The sequence below is a fragment of the Hyperolius riggenbachi genome, chromosome 2 (assembly GCF_040937935.1).
Source record: "Hyperolius riggenbachi isolate aHypRig1 chromosome 2, aHypRig1.pri, whole genome shotgun sequence".
In the NCBI taxonomy this organism is placed as follows: domain Eukaryota; kingdom Metazoa; phylum Chordata; class Amphibia; order Anura; family Hyperoliidae; genus Hyperolius; species Hyperolius riggenbachi.
This window is the reverse complement of record NC_090647.1, coordinates 103,928,283-103,952,609: the sequence shown is the minus strand read 5'-3', so window position 1 is coordinate 103,952,609 and position 24,327 is coordinate 103,928,283.

The window sequence follows — 24,327 nt, the reverse complement described above, 5'->3', positions numbered from 1 at the left end:
CCAACATGTATCCAGTGTGATATGTCTAACCGACTCTGAGGTCATAATAACTACTTAGTTTAATATAGAATAACATACGCCTCGCATGGGCACGCACATAGCGGCCTATACAGATTATAAAGGGTACTTCATGCTAATTGTGCCGGTCCCTACAAGGAGCCATCTCATAGAATGCCTTATGCCTATTCGAATATTACGACTCGATCCCCTCGGAGGGAAACCTGAGTAGTTGACTAATAATCCTGTCCGCTGTAGGTATCACATCAGTGGTCACGCAATATCCTCCTCCTGCAGTGACTGGCCCTATATCTGGCAACTTATTGCACTATGTACTAGGTTGGCGCTCTATACATACAATACTTAATAATAATAATTAAATTAATATAGTGTCTGCAGCATTATGCTAAGCCCTTAAAATTGCCCCTAAAGGATGCCAATTTTAGTGACTTGCATAGTTTTAACTCCTTCCCACATTCTCTAACTGGTCCTGATGCCCCCTAGTGTTTTCTCTTGTACCATGATCCATGGTGATAGGTCAGACTGTCTGACTATCAGCCTTTTTTCTTCCCTATCTCTGTTATTACAGACCAGGAATTCTAGCAGAAAGGGAGGGGGAGGGGGATGGAGGTGATATCTGGCTTAAGCCAAACCAAATTGCTGACCATCTGCCTCCTCCCCCACCCTGTGCTTACAACGTTTTTGAAAGCCCCTATGCATCTTATGTCTTAAAACTTGCTATAATTTCTTTATCATGTTATGTTTGTCACTGTAATGCTTCCAATTCAATCTTATGTATGAGTGCTTATTCGTCAATCAATGCTTTGTATATTCTGTCCCATGTTTGTTTCTTACTTAGGAGGCACAATAGAATGAAGCTCTGTGACCCGTATGCACAAGACAAATAACATGTGTAATGTGCTGTTGTCGTGGTGGACTCCAAGCATTTCTAAGCCGCAGCCGTCAAGGGGCGCTCCCTAAAAATTAGCGGTGTTAGGCACTGATGCTGCGCAATATTGCTATTTGTTAAGCCAACATGTTACACCAAACCCCCCCTTCCCTTCTCATGCTGTCCTAAAGGTATATCAAGTTTGGTATATTTTATAATTGCCTCAAAGGGAAACTAAACTGAGCAGGACATGAAGTCCCCCCCCCCCCCCCCCCCCCAAACACCAGCTACCTGACCCTCCTGCCGATAATGTGTCACTAATACTTTCAGCCACAGTCCTTCCTCAGGCATGCAGATCAGGTGCTCCGTCTGAAGCCAGACTGGAATAGCAGCATGTCTGTCTCAGGTGTGCGATGCAGACATTACTGAAGCCCAAAAGATCGGCAGGACTGGCAAGCAACCAGCCCTGCCCGAAAGGAAACATCCAGATTTCGGCCTTTTATCTCTCACTGCCACTACCGTGTAATTCCCTTAACATTCAAAACATGGGAAGGACATACCAACACCATGCATCAGGGCCGATTCCCCGAAAATACTGGGTCTGCAGCCTCGTGCTAAAATGCATTTGCGTAGAAACAAATTGCAGCAACCCAGATACTATTTACCAACTTGCCTGGCGTATTTTGGGTAACTAAAGATCACTGGCTCCCACCCGATGCAGACGGGCCCGATCACGGGCTTCAATCCTGGACCCTCAGAGTAGCAGTCTGATGTTAAACTGACTGCGTTATCCGATGCTAGCGCTGCTTCAGTGGCGTAGCTAAGGAGCTGTGGGCCCCGATGCAAGTTTTACAATGGGGCCCCACAGAGCTCTCAATACATAACAATTGATACAGCGCACCAAAACCTGTCAATGGCAACTACAGTGTCAGAGGTGCAAGAAGGGGATGGGGAACAGCTTGTTGATGATTATCCATATTCAAAGTATCTATAGAAGTGACTATTATGAGCACAGGATCAATAGAGAACTAATACTGTACTTGAGCGAGGGCCCCTCGGGGCCCCTCTGGCCCAAGGGCCCCGGTGCGGTCGCAACCTCTGCAACCCCTATTGCTACGCCCCTGCGCTGCTTGGGTTTAAGACTCCTGACCTTTCTGTGAGATTCGCCGCTAATCCCTTCCTCCTGGGCCTTGTTCTGCATCCCTGCTAGCATTTCCCTCTTATTTAGTAGCAGATTCGCCTGCTCTAACCTAAGGAGCCAGCTGGGCAGATTTTGGAAAATATACCTGTTATTGTCTTCTGTAGTGATCTCCTCACCTGAGTCTGCCGCCATAGGCGCCTCTGATCCTGTTCCTGGTGACCCTCTACCCCGAGCATTTTGCTCCAGGGGGCGTCCGCTGTGATGCTCCAGAGTCTGGTGCAGCTGCGGTAGTAAAAAAGTGCCGCCACCCCTTCCACACATCCGAGAGCCTGCGGTCTCCCCTGTGCGGGGTGGCTGCTGTGAGGCCGGGCCTCCCACGGTTCCATTGTCTTCTGCCTTGCGTGTACAATTCCTCGTGACTTCTGCGTCTCCGAGCACTGACCCTACAGGAACCTTGCCACGTCTCCATTCAACCCGCTTTGAGTTCTTTTACATGTGCGTGTGCTCTTGCCAGCACAGCCCGGGTTGGAGCCTGCCTTAGCTGTTACTTCGCCTCCGCTGCTCCGGGAACATGTAGTTCCTCCCCTTTGGGTCCCTTGCTTATTCTTCCATCCGGCCTCTCCTTGCCTGCCTGCCTGTCCCCCCCCCACCACCTCTCTCCCTCGGGTGCTTACCAGTGGGTATGCTGAATGGGCTAACCCCGGCTGCTGGGACCCCTGCATGTGTGGGTGGGGCGCAGGCTGTGGTGGGGGGTGTCGGGCGGGGGGGGGTCAATCTGGTGCTGGCTGCTTCTGGGCCTCGGCTAGCCTGACCCCCCCACTATGGAGACTGGATGTGGGAGGGCCCCTGGTGGGGCGGTGGTGGATAGCCCCCAATTTTCCTTCTATTATGTGTGCCCCGGGGCCTCAACTCCCCGCTGCTCAGCAACGCCCTGTAGCGGCGGCTGGGTTGCTGCAGCAGCTGGTCGTCGCTGGATTGGTGGCGATCAGCGGACCGGCGGCCATTTTCTTGAGGCCGCCGGGCGCCGCCATCTTGCCATGAGCATTTTGATGTTCGGCGGCCATTTTCTGGAGGCCGCCGGGCGCCATGCTTTTTGGGGCCTGTGCGCTGCCCGGGAGGGGGTGTAGCCGGGGCAGGGAGCCCAAAGATCGGCGGTTTTGAGCCGCGGAGGGAAGGGAGCTGTCGCTGCAAGCTGCTGGCCGGGGATGGAGGACCCTAATTGGGGGTGCCTGGAGCTGGACCCCGTCGGGCGGGGGGGGGGGCCCGATCGCTCCCTTGTTGTGGAACTTGCCGGGCGCCCGGGCCTGCGGGGAAGTGGTAAGTGGAAGGGCTGGGGCCTGGCCCAGCCTTTAGGTTCTTCGGCGGGCAGAGCCCTCATCCTCTCCAGCGGTGCTAAACAGGGTGGGGGAGGGCGGTTAAAAACTGTATACCCCAAGAGGAAGGATGGATGGATGGATATCCGGCTGGAGGGGAAGGCTGCCAGGGCGGGTGGATGTTGTGCCAGGGGTAGAATCACTACCAGGCACGGGCTCCAGCGATGAGGCCTGGGACAAATGAATGGGCTTAGCTGGTAGGGCCTGCAGACAGGCCTGGCCCAGGGGGAGGATGGATGAGGGGAGGAAGGATAAAGGGGTCGCTTGGGGCTGGGAAGATTGGGGCTAAGGAAGCTGGAATAAGGGGAGAAGCTGACCTTAGTGGATTTTGAGAAGGATGCGTGCGTGTCTGCCTGTCCCAGGGCCTTTATCAGCTGCTGCTGCTGCTCTCCTGTGTAGGTGTTGCTCTGCTGGTTCCTTGAGGTGAAAAGGAAGTCCCTTTGTCTGATTTGTAATTATCAAAGGCTAGCAGATTCCTGCCCGCCTTCGTTTGACACCTTGACCTGAACTGACCAATCGGGATGCCTGGGGTCACCTTTCTCCCATCCAGGTCATGTGCTCCTGTCGCCTAGTCCAGCTCTGGAGCTCTCTAGAAGAGAATAGGGCGGCTGCATGCAGAGCTGCACAGCAACAGGGAACTGCTGAAAATCACAGCTGCTAAATGTCCCATACATACTATAGCAGGGGTCCAGGGGCGTAGCAATAGGGGTTGCAGAGGTAGCGACCGCATCGGGGCCCTTGGGCCAGAGGGGCCCTCCCTCAACTACAGTATTAGCTCTCTATTGGTCCTGTGCTCATAATAATCACTTCAATAGATAGTTTGTTAAGGATCACCACTATTCAAAGTGTTTGCCATCCTTTTCTTGCACCTCTGACACTGTAGTTGCCCTTGGCAGGTTTTGGTGCGTCGTATCAATTGTTACGTATAGAGTGCTTTGGGGGGCCCCATTGTAAAACTTGCATCGGGGCCCACAGCTCCTTAACTACGCCACTGCAGGGGTCTCAAACTCAATTTACCTGGGGGGCCGCAGGAGGCAAAGTCTGGATGAGGCTGGGCCGCATAAGGAATTTCACGATCGCGGCGCATCGCCGCCTCTGCCCGCCCCTCTCACTCTTCCTTCAGAGAGGGGCGGGGAGAGGCGGCGATTGACGTCAGGAGGGGCAGAGCTGAAGCTGAAAGCTCTGCCCCTTCCAGGAAATGCTGGTGGATTGCCCCGCGGGCAATTTGGGGGCTCTGCAGCCCTCATTTAGCGGCGGGGATGCGGCGGATTACTTGGGAGCACTGAAGCGAACTATAAGGAAGCTTTTGCCGGCGAGGGCCACAAAATATTGTATCGGGGGCCGCGAGTTTGAGACCCCTGTACTATAGGCAATATTAAAGTCATTTGGCCATGGGGGCAGAGGGCGGAGTTCCGTGTCTGTTTGGGGGCGGAGCTTAGTGGTGGTTTGGGGCGGGGTTTCGCACTGGTCTTAGAGCCCTTTCAAATAGATTGAAAATAAACTGCATGTAACTGCTGAAAATGACAACAAAATGTCCAGTACATATTATAGGGAGTTTAATCAGGACTTTTCAAGAATTGTATGGTGTGTGATAGATTGTCAATTACTTGATGTAAAGTTCCAATCAATTTTTTCTGAGCTTTCAATTATTTTATTCGTGATTGGGTAAAAATTGAATAGGTGTGTGGTACATTGAATCAGTAAGAAAAATTGATTGCTATCCTTGAATTAAACAGATATTTTAAAAATTGTATGGTATGTGGCCACTTTAAAGAGAGTCTGAAGCGAGAATAAATCTCGCTTCAGACCTCATAAATAGCAGGGGCATGTGTGCCCCTGCTAAACCGCCGCTATCCCGCGGCTTAACGGGGGTCCCTGATCCCACAAATCCCCTCCGTAAAGCGGGGGAGCGCTTCCTGGTTGGGGCAGGGCTAACCGCCGCAGCCCTGCCCCACGCTCGTCTGTCAGCGCGTATCTCCGCCTCTCCCCCGCCCCTCTCAGTCTACCTTCACTGAGAGGGGCGGGGGAGAGGCGGCGATGCGCCGCTGATAGACGCGACTGGAGGCAGGGATGTACGACCAAGACGTGCGGGGGGGGTTTGGGGGTGAAGGGACCCCCGTTTAGCGGCGCGATAGCGGCGGTTTAGCAGGGGCACACGTGCCCGTGCTAACTTTGAGCTCTGAAGCGAGATTTATTCTCACTTCAGAGTCTCTTTAAAAGAGTTCTCCGGTATATTTTAAAAAGCTAAAACTGACACTTACCTGGTGCTTCTATCGCCCCCCTGCAGCTGTGATGTCCCGCGCTGTCCTCCTCCGATGCCACGTTCCCCGGCGCCGGTAACCTGCTAATTGTTCATCTAACTAGATAAACAGAACTGGCTGCGAGGCCGTGGCTGTACTGTACAGTACTGTAATGCAGTACTATACTGCACCTGCGTAGTAAGCTCCCGGTGACACACGCGGGAGTGAGCATGCAGCCGGCAGCCGCAGTTCTATTCATCTAGTTAGATGAACAATTAGCAGGTTACCGGCGGCGGGGAACGGAGCATCGGAGGAGGACAGCGCGGGACATCACAGCTGCAAGCGCCTGATAGAAGCACCAGGTAAGTGTCAGTTTTAGCTTTATAAAATACAATGGAGAACCCCTTTAAGAAATGCTGCTAAAGTTGAATTTAGAGCTCATCTCTCTACTGTAGTAAAGTTGGAATGCAATTAGTGCAGAGTGAATTTGTACAGTGCGAATCTAATGACAGGGTTAATAATTGCATGAACATTGGATGTGTGTCCCAGGCTTTAGGCCAGGCTTACACTAAATCAGTTGCTGTCAGCACCGGACAACTGATGTGCAGCACAGCTGAAGGAATTGTCCACGTTCCTCTATGGCTATGTAAACAGTGGTGCGCTGTGGTGTGGCCGCGCATTGTGATGCAGCTTTCCTCAATGTACCACCTATGCAGCGTTCACGGTGAGGCCGGTGGAGTTTTAATGGCATGTGGCATCCTATGCAGTGCGTTACCGCAATATGCAGAGGGACAGTGAAGCATACATTTTATTGGCTGTATGCTTCACTGTAAGCAACTCAACGCAGGAATAATGTGTGAAGCGACTTTCCCATTACATTGCGTTCCAGCTCTTACAAGAAACGCAAAGTCCACTGTGTACCTAGCAACTGGCCCCGTTCACAACGGTGCAATGTAACAGCTGCTTTGTCATGCAGCTTACCGCAATGCAATGCACCACCTTTGTGACGATCACAGTGTGGCGGGAGCGTTGCAGCATAGCAGGTTGCAGTATGGTAAGGCACTGCATGTAGTGCAATACGGGTAAACGCGTGCGTCAACAGTACGTGAAGAATACTTTTCATTAACGTTATGCTTCACTGTGCTTCACTGTACCCGAGTATACTTTTTTATTCTGTTGCATTGTGCTCCTGTTACACAGGGAATGCAACGTCTCAACTTTTGAATGTGGTTTAGCTCTTGCTAATGCAATGCAATGGGGGATGTTTACGAAATCACATCGCTCCAGTGTGGACACACACACAGGATAACAGCAAGAGCTCACAAAGCGCTTAGAAAAGCTCTTGTAGTGTGAATGAGCCCTAATTAAAGAGGAACTTCAGCCTAAACAAACATACTGTCGTTAAAGGGATACTGTAGGGGGGTCGGGGGAAAATGAGTTGAACTTACCCGAGGCTTCTAATGGTCCCCCATAGACATCCTGTGCCCGCGCAGCCACTCACCGATGCTCCAGCTCCGCCTCTGGTTCACTTCTGGAATTTCAGACTTTAAAGTTTGAAAACCACTGCGCCTGCGTTGCTATGTCCTCGATCCCGCTGATGTCACCAGGAGCGTATAACACAAGCCCAGTAAGGTCTGTGGGTGCGCAGTATGCTCCTGGTGACATCAGCGGGATCGAGGACACGGCAACCCAGGCGCAGTGGTTTTCAGACTTTAACCACTTGAGGACCCACCCTTTACCCCCCCTTAAGGACCAGCGCTGTTTTAGCTGATCTGTGATGGGTGGGCTCTGCAGCCCCCAGCACAGATCAGGGTGCAGGCAGAGCGACCAGATCGCCCCCCTTTTTTCCCCACTAGGGGGATGATGTGCTGGGGGGGTCTGATCGCTCCTGCCTGCCGGGTGTTGCGGGGGGGGGGGCACCTCAAAGCCCCCCTCCGCGGCGAAATCCTCCCCCTCCCTCTCCTACCTGGCCCCCCCTGGTGAACCGGGCTGCACAGGACGCTATCCGTCCTGTGCAACCAGTGACAGGCTGTCCCCTGTCACATGGCTGCGATCCCCGGCCACTGATTGGCCGGGGATCGCCGATCTGCCTTACGGCGCTGCTGCGCAGCAGCGCCGTACAATGTAAACAAAGCGGATTATTTCCGCTTGTGTTTACATTTAGCCTGCGAGCCGCCGTCGGCGGCCCGCAGGCTATTCACGGAGCCCCCCGCCGTGAATTGACAGGAAGCAGCCGCTCGCGCGAGCGGCTGCTTCCTGATTAATCAGCCTGCAGCTGGCGACGCAATACTGCGTCGCTTGTCCTGCAGCTGCCACTTTGCCGACGCACGGTATAAGCGTGCGGTCGGCAAGTGGTTAAAGTCTGAAATTCCAGAAGTGAACCGGAGGTGGAGCCGGAGCATCGGTGAGTGGCTGCGCGGGCACAGGATGTCTGCGGGGGACCATTAGAAGCCCCGGGTAAGTTCAACTAATTTTCCCCCGACCCCCCTACAGTATCCCTTTAAGTTTCATTAGTTATGTTAATTACAATAGATAGGTAATATAATCTCTTACCCACCCTGTTTTAAAAGAACAGTCAAATGTTTGTGATTTCATGATGGCAGCCATCTTTTTGGTTGAAAGGAGGTGACAGCGAGCATGAGGCACAGTTCCAACTGTCCTGTGTGCTGATCACCACTCCCAGTTGCTAGGCAACGTGAATAACAACATCAGAAATCCTATTATGCTTTGCACAGCATCAGGGGAAAAAAACCTGGGCAGTTTTCTTTGATGGGTAGAGCTTAGCTAAAAATGCAGCTAAAAATGATGCTTTGGTAAGAAAAACAAAGTTCTGATGCTGTGAAACTGTTAAGAAATGAAATTCAAGGGAAATGAAAGGTCTATTCTGTGATGAGGTGCTTTCACTGAACACAACAGTTAGCTCTATGCTGTGATGAGGTGGGTTCACTGAACACAACAGTTAGGTCTATGCTGTGATGAGGTGCTTTCACTGAACACAACAGTTAGGTCTACCGAACAGTCAGGTCTATGCTGTGATGAGGTGGGTTCGCTGAACACAACAGTCAGGTCTCTGCAGTGGTGAGGTGGGTTCCCTGAATACAACAGTCAGGTCTCTGCTGTGGTGAGGTGGGTTCCCTGAACACAACAGTCAGGTCTCTGCTGTGGTGAGGTAGGTTCCCTGAACACAACAGTCAGGTCTCTGCTGTGGTAAGGTGGGTTCCCTGAACACAACAGTCAGGTCTCTGATGTGGTGAGGTAGGTTCCCTGAACACAACAGTCAGGTCTCTGCTGTGGTGAGGTGGGTTCCCTGAACACAACAGTCAGGTCTCTGCTGTGGTGAGGTGGGTTCCCTGAACACAACAGTCAGGTCTCTGCGGTGTTGAGGTGGGTTCCCTGAACACAACTGTCAGGTCTCTGCTGTGGTGAGGTGGGATTTGCCAAACACAACAGTCAGGTCTCTGCTGTGGTGAGGTGGGTTCCCTGAACACAACAGTCAGGTCTATGCTGTGGTGAGGTGAGTTCGCTGAACACAACAGTCAGGTCTCTGCTGTGCTGAGGTGGGTTCCCTGAACACAACAGTCAGGTCTCTGCTGTGGTGAGGTGGGTTCCCTGAACACAACAGTCAGGTCTCTGCTGTGCTAAGGTGGGTTCCCTAAACACAACTGTCAGGTCTCTGCTGTGGTGAGGTGGGATTCGCCAAACACAACAGTCAGGTCTCTGCTGTGGTGAGGTGGGTTCCCAGAACACAACAGTCAGGTCTATGCTGTGGTGAGGTGAGTTCGCTGAACACAACAGTCAGGTCTCTGCTGTGGTGAGGTGGGTTCCCTGCACACAACAGTAAGGTCTCTGCTGTGGTGAGGTAGGTTCCCTGAACACAACAGTCAGGTCTCTGCTGTGGTGAGGTGGGTTCCCTGAACCCAACAGTCAGGTCTCTGCTGTGGTGAGGTGGGTTCCCTGAACACAACAGTCAGGACTCTGCTGTGGTGAGGTGGGTTCCCTGAACACAACAGTCAGGTCTATGCTGTGGTGAGGTGAGTTCGCTGAACACAACAGTCAGGTCTCTGCTGTGGTGAGGTGGGTTCCCTGAATACAACAGTCAGGTCTCTGCTGTGGTGAGGTGGGTTCCCTGCACACAACAGTAAGGTCTCTGCTGTGGTGAGGTAGGTTCCCTGAACACAACAGTCAGGTCTCTGCTGTGGTGAGGTGGGATCCCTGAACCCAACAGTCAGGTCTCTGCTGTGGTGAGGTGGGTTCCCTGAACACAACAGTCAGGACTCTGCTGTGGTGAGGTGGGTTCCCTGAACACAACAGTCAGGTCTCTGCTGTGGTGAGGTGGGTTTCGCCGAAGAAGACAGTCAGGTCTCTGCTGTGGTGAGGTGGGATTCGCCGAACAAAACAGTCAGGTCTCTGCTGTGGTGAGGTGGGATTCGCCGAACACAACAGTCAGGTCTCTGCTGTGGTGAGGTGGGATTCGCCGAACTCAACAGTCAGGTCTCTGCTGTGGTGAGGTGGGATTCGCCGAACTCAACAGTCAGGTCTCTGCTGTGGTGAGGTGGGATTCGCCGAACTCAACAGTCAGGTCTCTGCTGTGGTGAGGTGGGATTCGCCAAACTCAACAGTCAGGTCTCTGCTGTGGTGAGGTGGGATTCGCCGAACACAACAGTCAGGTCTCTGCTGTGGTGAGGTGGGATTCGCCGAACACAACAGTCAGGTCTCTGCTGTGGTGAGGTGGGTTCCCTGAACACAACAGTCAGGTCTCTGCTGTGGTGAGGTGGGTTCCCTGAACACAACAGTCAGGTGTCTGCTGTGGTGAGGTGGGTTCCCTGAACACAACAGTCAGGTCTCTGCTGTGGTGAGGTGGGATTCGCCGAAGAAGACAGTCAGGTCTCTGCTGTGGTGAGGTGGGATTCGCCGAACAAAACAGTCAGGTCTCTGCTGTGGTGAGGTGGGATTCGCCGAACAAAACAGTCAGGTCTCTGCTGTGGTGAGGTGGGATTCGCCGAACTCAACAGTCAGGTCTCTGCTGTGGTGAGGTGGGATTCGCCGAACTCAACAGTCAGGTCTCTGCTGTGGTGAGGTGGGATTCGCCGAACTCAACAGTCAGGTCTCTGCTGTGGTGAGGTGGGATTCGCCAAACTCAACAGTCAGGTCTCTGCTGGGGTGAGGTGGGATTCGCCGAACACAACAGTCAGGTCTCTGCTGTGGTGAGGTGGGTTCCCTGAACACAACAGTCAGGTCTCTGCTGTGGTGAGGTGGGTTCCCTGAACACAACAGTCAGGTCTCTGCTGTGGTGAGGTGGGATTCGCCGAACACAACAGTCAGGTCTCTGCTGGGGTGAGGTGGGATTCGCCGAACACAACAGTCAGGTCTTTGCTGTGGTTAGTCGGGATTCGCCGAACACAACAGTCAGGTCTCTGCTGTGGTGAGGTGGGATTCGCCGAACACAACAGTCAGGTCTCTGCTGTGGTGAGGTGGGATTCGCCGAGCTCAACAGTCAGGTCTCTGCTGTGGTGAGGTGGGATTCGCCGAACACAACAGTCAGGTCTCTGCTGTGGTGAGGTGAGATTCGCCGAGCTCAACAGTCAGGTCTCTGCTGTGGTGAGGTGGGATTCGCCGAACACAATAGTCAGGTCTCTGCTGTGGTGAGGGGGGATTCGCCGAGCTGAACAGTCAGGTCTCTGCTGTGGTGAGGTGGGATTCGCCGAACACAACAGTCAGGTCTCTGCTGTGGTGAGGTGGGATTCGCCGAGCTCAACAGTCAGGTTTATGCTGTGGTGAGGTGGGATTCGCCGAACACCACAGTCAGGTCTCTGCTGTGGTGAGGTGGGAATCGCCGAACACAACAGTCAGGTCTCTGCTGTGGTGAGGTGGGATTCGCCGAGCTCAACAGTCAGGTCTCTGCTGTGGTGAGGTAGGATTCGCCAAACTCAACAGTCAGGTCTCTGCTGGGGTGAGGTGGGATTCGCCGAGCTCAACAGTCAGGTCTCTGCTGTGGTGAGGTGGGATTCGCCGAGCTCAACAGTCAGGTCTCTGCTGTGGTGAGAAGGGATTCGCCGAACTCAACAGTCAGGTCTCTGCTGTGGTGAGGTGGGTTCCCTGAAAACAACAGTCAGGTCTCTGCTGTGGTGAGGTGGGTTCCCTGAACACAACAGTCAGGTCTCTGCTGTGGTGACGTGGGATTCGCCGAACACAACAGTCAGGTCTCTGCTGTGGTGAGGTGGGATTCGCCGAAATCAACAGTCAGGTCTCTGCTGTGGTGAGGTGGGATTCGCCATACAACAGTCAGGTCTCTGCTGGGGTGAGGTGGGATTCGCCGAACACAACAGTCAGGTCTCTGCTGTGGTGAGGTGGGATTCGCCGAACACAACAGTCAGGTCTCTGCTGTGGTGAGGTGGGATTTGCCGAACACAACAGTCAGGTCTCTGCTGTGGTGAGGTGGGATTTGCCGAGCTCAACAGTCAGGTCTCTGCTTTGGTGAGGTGGGATTCGCCGAGCTCAACAGTCAGGTCTCTGCTGTGGTTAGGTGGGATTCGCCGAGCTCAACAGTCAGGTCTCTGCTGTGGTGAGGTGGGATTCGCCGAACACAACAGTCAGGTCTCTGCTGTGGTGAGGTGGGATTCGCCGAGCTCAACAGTCAGGTCTCTGCTGTGGTGAGGTGGGATTCGCCGAACTCAACAGTCAGGTCTCTGCTGTGGTGAGGTGGGTTCCCTGAACACAAAAGTCAGGTCTCTGCTGTGGTGAGGTGGGTTCCCTGAACACAACAGTCAGGTCTATGCTGTGGTGAGGTGAGTTCCCTGAATACAACAGTCAGGTCTCTGCTGTGGTGAGGTGGATTCCCTGAACACAACAGTCAGGTCTCTGCTGTGGTGAGGTAGGTTCCCTGAACACAACAGTCAGGTCTCTGCTGTGGTGAGGTAGGTTCCCTGAACACAACAGTCAGGTCTCTGCTGTGGTGAGGTGGGTTCCCTGAACACAACAGTCAGGTCTCTGCTGTGGTGAGGTGGGTTCCCTGAACACAACAGTCAGGTCTCTGCTGTGGTTAGGTGGGATTCGCCGAACACAACAGTCAGGTCTCTGCTGTGGTGAGGTGGGATTCGCAGAACACAACAGTCAGGTCTCTGCTGTGGTGAGGTGGGATTCGCCGAGCTCAACAGTCAGGTCTCTGCTGTGGTGAGGTGGGATTCGCCGAACACAACAGTCAGGTCTCTGCTGTGGTGAGGTGAGATTCGCCGAGCTCAACAGTCAGGTCTCTGCTGTGGTGAGGTGGGATTCGCCGAACACAACAGTCAGGTCTCTGCTGTGGTGAGGTGGGATTCGCCGAGCTCAACAGTCAGGTCTCTGCTGTGGTGAGGTGGGATTCGCCGAACACAACAGTCAGGTCTCTGCTGTGGTGAGGTGGCAATCGCCAAGCTCAACAGTCAGGTTTATGCTGTGGTGAGGTGGGATTCGCCGAACACCACAGTCAGGTCTCTGCTGTGGTGAGGTGGGATTTGCCGAACACAACAGTCAGGTCTCTGCTGTGGTGAGGTGGGATTCGCCAAGCTCAACAGTCAGGTCTCTGCTGTGGTGAGGTGGGATTCGCCAAACTCAACAGTCAGGTCTCTGCTGGGGTGAGGTGGGATTCGCCGAGCTCAACAGTCAGGTCTCTGCTGTGGTGAGGAGGGATTCGCCGAGCTCAACAGTCAGGTCTCTGCTGTGGTGAGGTGGGATTCGCCGAACTCAATAGTCAGGTCTCTGCTGTGGTGAGGTGGATTCCCTGAACACAACAGTCAGGTCTCTGCTGTGGTGAGGTAGGTTCCCTGAACACAACAGTCAGGTCTCTGCTGTGGTGAGGTGGGATTTGCCGAACACAACAGTCAGGTCTCTGCTGTGCTGAGGTGGGATTCGCCGAGCTCAACAGTCAGGTCTCTGCTGTGGTGAGGTGGATTCCCTGAACACAACAGTCAGGTCTCTGCTGTGGTGAGGTAGGTTCCCTGAACACAACAGTCAGGTCTCTGCTGTGGTGAGGTGAAATTTGCCGAACACAACAGTCACGTCTCTGCTGTGGTGAGGTGGGATTCGCCGAGCTCAACAGTCAGGTCTCTGCTGTGGTGAGGTGGGATTCGCCGAACACAACAGTCAGGTCTCTGCTGTGGTGAGGTGGGATTCGCCGAGCTCAACAGTCAGGTCTCTGCTGTGGTGAGGTGGGATTCGCCGAACACAACAGTCAGGTCTCTGCTGTGGTGAGGTGGCAATCGCCGAGCTCAACAGTCAGGTTTATGCTGTGGTGAGGTGGGATTCGCCGAACACCACAGTCAGGTCTCTGCTGTGGTGAGGTGGGATTTGCCGAACACAACAGTCAGGTCTCTGCTGTGGTGAGGTGGGATTCGCCGAGCTCAACAGTCAGGTCTCTGCTGTGGTGAGGTGGGATTCGCCAAACTCAACAGTCACGTCTCTGCTGGGGTGAGGTGGGATTCGCCGAGCTCAACAGTCAGGTCTCTGCTGTGGTGAGGTGGGATTCGCTGAGCTCAACAGTCAGGTCTCTGCTGTGGTGAGGTGGGATTCGCCGAACTCAACAGTCAGGTCTCTGCTGTGGTGAGGTGGATTCCCTGAACACAACAGTCAGGTCTCTGCTGTGGTGAGGTAGGTTCCCTGAACAAAACAGTCAGGTCTCTGCTGTGGTGAGGTGGGATTTGCCGAACACAACAGTCAGGTCTCTGCTGTGGTGAGGTGGGATTCGCCGAGCTCAACAGTCAGGTCTCTGCTGTGGTGAGGTGGGATTCGCCGAACTCAACAGTCAGGTCTCTGCTGTGGTGAGGTGGATTCCCTGAACACAACAGTCAGGTCTCTGCTGTGGTGAGGTAGGTTCCCTGAACACAACAGTCAGGTCTCTGCTGTGGTGAGGTGGGATTTGCCGAACACAACAGTCACGTCTCTGCTGTTGTGAGGTGGGATTCACCAAGCTCAACAGTCAGGTCTCTGCTGTGGTGAGGTGGGATTCGCCGAGCTCAACAGTCAGGTCTCTGCTGTGGTGAGGTGGGATTCACCGAACTCAACAGTCAGGTCTCTGCTGTGGTGAGGTGGATTCCCTGAACACAACAGTCAGGTCTCTGCTGTGGTGAGGTGGGTTCCCTGAACACAACAGTCAGGTCTCTGCTTTGGTGAGGTGGGTTCCCTGAACACAACAGTCAGGTCTCTGCTGTGGTGAGGTGGGATTCGCCGAACACAACAGTCAGGTCTCTGCTGGGGTGAGGTGGGATTCGCCGAACACAACAGTCAGGTCTCTGCTGTGGTGAGCTGGGTTTCGCCAAACACAACAGTCAGGTCTCTGCTGTGGTGAGGTGGGATTCGCCGAACACAACAGTCAGGTCTCTGCTGTGGTGAGGTGGGATTCGCCGAGCTCAACAGTCAGGTCTCTGCTGTGGTGAGGTGGGATTCGCCGAACACAACAGTCAGGTCTCTGCTGTGGTAAGGTGAGATTCGCCGAGCTCAACAGTCAGGTCTCTGCTGTGGTGAGGTGGGATTCGCCGAACACAACAGTCAGGTCTCTGCTGTGGTGAGGTGGGATTCGCCGAGCTCAACAGTCAGGTCTCTGCTGTGGTGAGGTGGGATTCGCCGAGCTCAACAGTCAGGTTTATGCTGTGGTGAGGTGGGATTCGCCGAACACCACAGTCAGGTCTCTGCTGTGGTGAGGTGGGATTCGCCGAGCTCAACAGCCAGGTCTCTGCTGTGGTGAGGTGGGATTCGCCGAGCTCAACAGTCAGGTCTCTGCTGTGGTGAGGTGGGATTCGCCGAACTTAACAGTCAGGTCTCTGCTGTGGTGAGGTGGATTCCCTGAACACAACAGTCAGGTCTCTGCTGTGGTGCGGTAGGTTCCCTGAACACAACAGTCAGGTCTCTGGTGTGGTGAGGTAGGTTCCCTGAACACAACAGTCAGGTCTCTGCTGTGGTGAGGTGGGTTCCCTGAACACAACAGTCAGGTCTCTGCTTTGGTGAGGTGGGTTCCCTGAACACAACAGTCAGGTCTCTGCTGTGGTGAGGTGGGATTCGCCGAACACAACAGTCAGGTCTCTGCTGTGGTGAGGTGGGATTTGCCGAACACAACAGTCAGGTCTCTGCTGTGGTGAGGTGGGATTCGCCGAGCTCAACAGTCAGGTCTCTGCTGTGGTGAGGTGGGATTCGCCGAACTCAACAGTCAGGTCTCTGCTGTGGTGAGGTGGATTCCCTGAACACAACAGTCAGGTCTCTGCTGTGGTGAGATAGGTTCCCTGAACACAACAGTCAGGTCTCTGCTGTGGTGAGGTGGGATTTGCCGAACACAACAGTCACGTCTCTGCTGTGGTGAGGTGGGATTCGCCGAGTTCAACAGTCAGGTCTCTGCTGTGGTGAGGTGGGATTCGCCGAACACAACAGTCAGGTCTCTGCTGTGGTGAGGTGGGATTCGCCGAGCTCAACAGTCAGGTCTCTGCTGTGGTGAGGTGGGATTCGCCGAACACAACAGTCAGGTCTCTGCTGTGGTGAGGTGGCAATCGCCGAGCTCAACAGTCAGGTTTATGCTGTGGTGAGGTGGGATTCGCCGAACACCACAGTCAGGTCTCTGCTGTGGTGAGGTGGGATTTGCCGAACACAACAGTCAGGTCTCTGCTGTGGTGAGGTGGGATTCGCCGAGCTCAACAGTCAGGTCTCTGCTGTGGTGAGGTGGGATTCGCCAAACTCAACAGTCAGGTCTCTGCTGGGGTGAGGTGGGATTCGCCGAGCTCAACAGTCAGGTCTCTGCTGTGGTGAGGAGGGATTCGCTGAGCTCAACAGTCAGGTCTCTGCTGTGGTGAGGTGGGATTCGCCGAACTCAACAGTCAGGTCTCTGCTGTGGTGAGGTGGATTCCCTGAACACAACAGTCAGGTCTCTGCTGTGGTGAGGTAGGTTCCCTGAACACAACAGTCAGGTCTCTGCTGTGGTGAGGTGGGATTTGCCGAACACAACAGTCAGGTCTCTGCTGTGGTGAGGTGGGATTCGCCGAGCTCAACAGTCAGGTCTCTGCTGTGGTGAGGTGGGATTCGCCGAACTCAACAGTCAGGTCTCTGCTGTGGTGAGGTGGATTCCCTGAACACAACAGTCAGGTCTCTGCTGTGGTGAGGTAGGTTCCCTGAACACAACAGTCAGGTCTCTGCTGTTGTGAGGTGGGATTCACCGAGCTCAACAGTCAGGTCTCTGCTGTGGTGAGGTGGGATTCGCCGAGCTCAACAGTCAGGTCTCTGCTGTGGTGAGGTGGGATTCGCCGAACTCAACAGTCAGGTCTCTGCTGTGGTGAGGTGGATTCCCTGAACACAACAGTCAGGTCTCTGCTGTGGTGCGGTAGGTTCCCTGAACACAACAGTCAGGTCTCTGCTGTGGTGAGGTATGTTCCCTGAACACAACAGTCAGGTCTCTGCTGTGGTGAGGTGGGTTCCCTGAACACAACAGTCAGGTCTCTGCTTTGGTGAGGTGGGTTCCCTGAACACAACAGTCAGGTCTCTGCTGTGGTGAGGTGGGATTCGCCGAACACAACAGTCAGGTCTCTGCTAGGGTGAGGTGGGATTCGCCGAACACAACAGTCAGGTCTCTGCTGTGGTGAGGTGGGTTTCGCCGAACACAACAGTCAGGTCTCTGCTGTGGTGAGGTGGGATTCGCCGAACACAACAGTCAGGTCTCTGCTGTGGTGAGGTGGGATTCGCCGAGCTCAACAGTCAGGTCTCTGCTGTGGTGAGGTGGGATTCGCCGAACACAACAGTCAGGTCTCTGCTGTGGTGAGGTGAGATTCGCCGAGCTCAACAGTCAGGTCTCTGCTGTGGTGAGGTGGGATTCGCCAAACACAACAGTCAGGTCTCTGCTGTGGTGAGGTGGGATTCGCCGAGCTCAACAGTCAGGTCTCTGCTGTGGTGAGGTGGGATTCGCCAAACTCAACAGTCAGGTCTCTGCTGTGGTGAGGTGGGATTCGCCGAGCTCAACAGTCAGGTCTCTGCTGTGGTGAGGTGGGATTCGCCGAGCTCAACAGTCAGGTCTCTGCTGTGGTGAGGTGGGATTCGCCGAACTCAACAGTCAGGACTCTGCTGTGGTGAGGTGGGTTCCCTGAACACAACAGTCAGGTCTCTGCTGTGGTGAGGTGGGTTCCCTGAACACAACAGTCAGGTCTCTGCTGTGGTGAGGTGGGATTCGCCGAACACAACAGTCAGGTCTCTGCTGTGGTGAGGTGGGATTCGCCGAAATCAACAGTCAGGTCTCTGCTGTGGTGAGGTGGGATTCGCCATACAACAGTCAGGTCTCTGCTGGGGTGAGGTGGGATTCGCTGAACACAACAGTCAGGTCTCTGCTGTGGTTAGGTGGGATTCGCCGAACACAACAGTCAGGTCTCTGCTGTGGTGAGGTGGGATTTGCCGAACACAACAGTCAGGTCTCTGCTGTGGTGAGGTGGGATTCGCCGAGCTCAACAGTCAGGTCTCTGCTGTGGTGAGGTGGGATTCGCCTAGCTCAACAGTCAGGTCTCTGCTGTGGTGAGGTGGGATTCGCCGAACACAACAGTCAGGTCTCTGCTGTGGTGAGGTGGGATTCGCCAAGCTCAACAGTCAAGTCTCTGCTGTGGTGAGGTGGGATTCGCCGAACACAACAGTCAGGTCTCTGCTGTGGTGAGGTGGGATTCGCCGAACACAACAGTCAGGTCTCTGCTTTGGTGAGGTGGGATTCGCCGAGCTCAACAGTCAGGTCTCTGCTGGGGTGAGGAGGGATTCGCTGAGCTCAACAGTCAGGTCTCTGCTGTGGTGAGGTGGGATTCGCCGAACACAACAGTCAGGTCTCTGCTGTGGTGAGGTGGGATTCGCCGAACTCAACAGTCAGGTCTCTGCTGTGGTGAGGTGGGATTCGCCGAACACAACAGTCAGGTCTCTGCTGTGGTGAGGTGAGATTCGCCGAGCTCAACAGTCAGGTCTCTGCTGTGGTGAGGTGGGATTCGCCCAACACAACAGTCAGGTCTCTGCTGTGGTGAGGTGGGATTCGCCGAGCTCAACAGTCAGGTCTCTGCTGTGGTGAGGTGGGATTCGCCGAACACAACAGTCAGGTCTCTGCTGTGGTGAGGTGGCAATCGCCGAGCTCAACAGTCAGGTTTATGCTGTGGTGAGGTGGGATTCGCCGAACACCACAGTCAGGTCTCTGCTGTGGTGAGGTGGGATATGCCGAACACAACAGTCAGGTCTCTGCTGTGGTGAGGTGGGATTCGCCGAGCTCAACAGTCAGGTCTCTGCTGTGGTGAGGTGGGATTCGCCAAACTCAACAGTCAGGTCTCTGCTGGGGCGAGGTGGGATTCGCCGAGCTCAACAGTCAGGTCTCTGCTGTGGTGAGGTGGATTCCCTGAACACAACAGTTAGGTCTCTGCTGTGGTGAGGTACGTTCCCTGAACACAACAGTCAGGTCTCTGCTGTGGTGAGGTGGGATTTGCCGAACACAACAGTCAGGTCTCTGCTGTGGTGAGGTGGGATTCGCCGAGCTCAACAGTCAGGTCTGTGCTGTGGTGAGGTGGGATTCGCCGAGCTCAACAGTCAGGTCTCTGCTGTGGTGAGGTGGATTCCCTGAACACAACAATCAGGTCTCTGCTGTGGTGAGGTGGATTCCCTGAACACAACAGTTAGGTCTCTGCTGTGGTGAGGTGGGTTCCCTGAACAGAACAGTCAGGTCTCTGCTGTGGTGAGGTGGGATTCGCCGAACACAACAGTCAGGTCTCTGCTTTGGTGAGGTGGGATTCGCTGAGCTCAACAGTCAGGTCTCTGCTGTGGTGAGGTGGGATTCGCCGAGCTCAACAGTCAGGTCTCTGCTGTGGTGAGGTGGGATTCGCCGAACACAACAGTCAGGTCTCTGCTGTGGTGAGGTGGGATTCGCCGAGCTCAACAGTCAGGTCTCTGCTGTGGTGAGGTGGGATTCGCCGAGCTCAACAGTCAGGTCTCTGCTGTGGTGAGGTGGGATTCGCCGAACACAACAGTCAGGTCTCTGCTGTGGTGAGGTGGCAATCGCCGAGCTCAACAGTCAGGTTTATGCTGTGGTGAGGTGGGATTCGCCGAACACCACAGTCAGGTCTCTGCTGTGGTGAGGTGGGATTTGCCGAACACAACAGTCAGGTCTCTGCTGTGGTGAGGTGGGTTCCCTGAACACAAAAGTCAGGTCTCTGCTGTGGTTAGGTGGGTTCCCTGAACACAACAGTCAGGTCTATGCTGTGGTGAGGTGAGTTCCCTGAATACAACAGTCAGGTCTCTGCTGTGGTGAGGTGGATTCCCTGAACACAACAGTCAGGTCTCTGCTGTGGTGAGGTAGGTTCCCTGAACACAACAGTCAGGTCTCTGCTGTGGTGAGGTAGGTTCCCTGAACACAACAGTCAAGTCTCTGCTGTGGTGAGGTGGGTTCCCTGAACACAACAGTCAGGTCTCTGCTGTGGTGAGGTGGGTTCCCTGAACACAACAGTCAGGTCTCTGCTGTGGTGAGGTGGGATTCGCCGAACACAACAGTCAGGTCTCTGCTGTGGTGAGGTGGGATTCGCCGAGCTCAACAGTCAGGTCTCTGCTGTGGTGAGGTGGGATTCGCCGAGCTCAACAGTCAGGTTTATGCTGTGGTGAGGTGGGATTCGCCGAACACCACAGTCAGGTCTCTGCTGTGGTGAGGTGGGATTCGCCGAACACAACAGTCAGGTCTCTGCTGTGGTGAGGTGGGATTCGCCGAGCTCAACAGTCAGGTCTCTGCTGTGGTGAGGTGGGATTCGCCAAACTCAACAGTCAGGTCTCTGCTGTGGTAAGGTGGGATTCGCCGAGCTCAACAGTCAGGTCTCTGCTGTGGTGAGGTGGGATTCGCCGAACTCAACAGTCAGGTCTCTGCTGTGGTGAGGTGGGTTCCCTAAACACAACAGTCAGGTCTCTGCTGTGGTGAGGTGGGTTCCCTGAACACAACAGTCAGGTCTCTGCTGTGGTGAGGTGGGATTCGCCGAACACAACAGTCAGGTCTCTGCTGTGGTGAGGTGGGATTCGCCGAAATCAACAGTCAGGTCTCTGCTGTGGTGAGGTGGGAGTCGCCGAGCTCAACAGTCAGGTCTCTGCTGTGGTGAGGTGGGATTCGCCGAGCTCAACAGTCATGTCTCTGCTGTGGTGAGGTGGAATTCGCCGAACACAACAGTCAGGTCTCTGCTGTGGTTAGGTGGGATTCGCCGAGCTCAACAGTCAGGTCTGTGCTGTGGTGAGGTGGGATTCGCCGAACACAACAGTCAGGTCTCTGCTGTGGTGAGGTGGGATTCGCCGAACACAACAGTCAGGTCTCTGCTTTGGTGAGGTGGGATTCGCCGAACTCAACAGTCAGGTCTCTGCTGTGGTGAGGTGGGTTCCCTGAACACAAAAGTCAGGTCTCTGCTGTGGTGAGGTGGGTTCCCTGAACACAACAGTCAGGTCTATGCTGTGGTGAGGTGAGTTCCCTGAATACAACAGTCAGGTCTCTGCTGTGGTGAGGTGGATTCCCTGAACACAACAGTCAGGTCTCTGCTGTGGTGAGGTAGGTTCCCTGAACACAACAGTCAGGTCTCTGCTGTGGTGAGGTAGGTTCCCTGAACACAACAGTCAGGTCTCTGCTGTGGTGAGGTGGGTTCCCTGAACACAACAGTCAGGTCTCTGCTGTGGTGAGGTGGGTTCCCTGAACACAACAGTCAGGTCTCTGCTGTGGTTAGGTGGGATTCACCGAACACAACAGTCAGGTCTATGCTGTGGTGAGGTGAGTTCCCTGAATACAACAGTCAGGTCTCTGCTGTGGTGAGGTGGATTCCCTGAACACAACAGTCAGGTCTCTGCTGTGGTGAGGTAGGTTCCCTGAACACAACAGTCAGGTCTCTGCTGTGGTGAGGTGAGATTCGCCGAGCTCAACAGTCAGGTCTCTGCTGTGGTGAGGTGGGATTCGCCGAACACAACAGTCAGGTCTCTGCTGTGGTGAGGTGAGATTCGCCGAGCTCAACAGTCAGGTCTCTGCTGTGGTGAGGTGGGATTCGCCGAACACAACAGTCAGGTCTCTGCTGTGGTGAGGTGGGATTCGCCGAGCTCAACAGTCAGGTCTCTGCTGTGGTGAGGTGGGATTCGCCGAACACAACAGTCAGGTCTCTGCTGTGGTGAGGTGGCAATCGCCGAGCTGAACAGTCAGATTTATGCAGTGGTGAGGTGGGATTCGCCGAACACCACAGTCAGGTCTCTGCTGTGGTGAGGTGGGATTTGCCGAACACAACAGTCAGGTCTCTGCTGTGGTGAGGTGGGATTCGCCGAGCTCAACAGTCAGGTCTCTGCTGTGGTGAGGTGGGATTCGCCAAACTCAACAGTCAGGTCTCTGCTGGGGTGAGGTGGGATTCGCCGAGCTCAACAGTCAGGTCTCTGCTGTGGTGAGGTGGGATTCGCCGAGCTCAACAGTCAGGTCTCTGCTGTGGTGAGGTGGGATTCGCCGAACTCAACAGTCAGGTCTCTGCTGTGGTGAGGTGGATTCCCTTAACACAACAGTCAGGTCTCTGCTGTGGTGAGGTAGGTTCCCTGAACACAACGGTCAGGTCTCTGCTGTGGTGAGGTGGGATTTGCCGAACACAACAGTCAGGTCTTTGCTGTGGTGAGGTGGGATTCGCCGAGCTCAACAGTCAGGTCTGTGCTGTGGTGAGGTGGGATTCGCCGAACACAACAGTCAGGTCTCTGCTGTGGTGAGGTGGGATTCGCCGAACACAACAGTCAGGTCTCTGCTTTGGTGAGGTGGAATTCGCCGAGCTCAACAGTCAGGTCTCTGCTGTGGTGAGGTGGGATTCGCCGAGCTCAACAGTCAGGTCTCTGCTGTGGTGAGGTGGGATTCGCCGAACACAACAGTCAGGTCTCTGCTGTGGTGAGGTGGGATTCGCCGAGCTCAACAGTCAGGTCTCTGCTGTGGTGAGGTGGGATTCGCCGAACACAACAGTCAGGTCTCTGCTGTGGTTAGGTGGGATTCGCCGAGCTCAACAGTCAGGTCTGTGCTGTGGTGAGGTGGGATTCGCCGAACACAACAGTCAGGTCTCTGCTGTGGTGAGGTGGGATTCGCCGAACACAACAGTCAGGTCTCTGCTTTGGTGAGGTGGGATTCGCCGAGCTCAACAGTCAGGTCTCTGCTGGGGTGAGGTGGGATTCGCTGAGCTCAACAGTCAGGTCTCTGCTGTGGTGAGGTGGGATTCGCCGAACACAACAGTCAGGTCTCTGCTGTGGTGAGGTGGGATTCGCCGAACTCAACAGTCAGGTCTCTGCTGTGGTGAGGTGGGATTCGCCGAACACAACAGTCAGGTCTCTGCTGTGGTGAGGTGAGATTCGCCGAGCTCAACAGTCAGGTCTCTGCTGTGGTGAGGTGGGATTCGCCGAACACAACAGTCAGGTCTCTGCTGTGGTGAGGTGGGATTCGCCGAGCTCAACAGTCAGGTCTCTGCTGTGGTGAGGTGGGATTCGCCAAACACAACAGTCAGGTCTCTGCTGTGGTGAGGTGGCAATCGCCGAGCTGAACAGTCAGGTTTATGCTGTGGTGAGGTGGGATTCGCCGAACACCACAGTCAGGTCTCTGCTGTGGTGAGGTGGGATTTGCCGAACACAACAGTCAGGTCTCTGCTGTGGTGAGGTGGGATTCGCCGAGCTCAACAGTCAGGTCTCTGCTGTGGTGAGGTGGGATTCGCCAAACTCAACAGTCAGGTCTCTGCTGGGGTGAGGTGGGATTCGCCGAGCTCAACAGTCAGGTCTCTGCTGTGGTGAGGTGGGATTCGCCGAGCTCAACAGTCAGGTCTCTGCTGTGGTGAGGTGGGATTCGCCGAACTCAACAGTCAGGTCTCTGCTGTGGTGAGGTGGATTCCCTGAACACAACAGTCAGGTCTCTGCTGTGGTGAGGTAGGTTCCCTGAACACAACAGTCAGGTCTCTGCTGTGGTGAGGTGGGATTTGCCGAACACAACAGTCAGGTCTCTGCTGTGGTGAGGTGGGATTCGCCATACAACAGTCAGGTCTCTGCTGGGGTGAGGTGGGATTCGCTGAACACAACAGTCAGGTCTCTGCTGTGGTTAGGTGGGATTCGCCGAACACAACAGTCAGGTCTCTGCTGTGGTGAGGTGGGATTTGCCGAACACAACAGTCAGGTCTCTGCTGTGGTGAGGTGGGATTCGCCGAGCTCAACAGTCAGGTCTCTGCTGTGGTGAGGTGGGATTCGCCTAGCTCAACAGTCAGGTCTCTGCTGTGGTGAGGTGGGATTCGCCGAACACAACAGTCAGGTCTCTGCTGTGGTGAGGTGGGATTCGCCGAGCTCAACAGTCAAGTCTCTGCTGTGGTGAGGTGGGATTCGCCGAACACAACAGTCAGGTCTCTGCTGTGGTGAGGTGGGATTCGCCGAACACAACAGTCAGGTCTCTGCTTTGGTGAGGTGGGATTCGCCGAGCTCAACAGTCAGGTCTCTGCTGGGGTGAGGAGGGATTCGCTGAGCTCAACAGTCAGGTCTCTGCTGTGGTGAGGTGGGATTCGCCGAACACAACAGTCAGGTCTCTGCTGTGGTGAGGTGGGATTCGCCGAACTCAACAGTCAGGTCTCTGCTGTGGTGAGGTGGGATTCGCCGAACACAACAGTCAGGTCTCTGCTGTGGTGAGGTGAGATTCGCCGAGCTCAACAGTCAGGTCTCTGCTGTGGTGAGGTG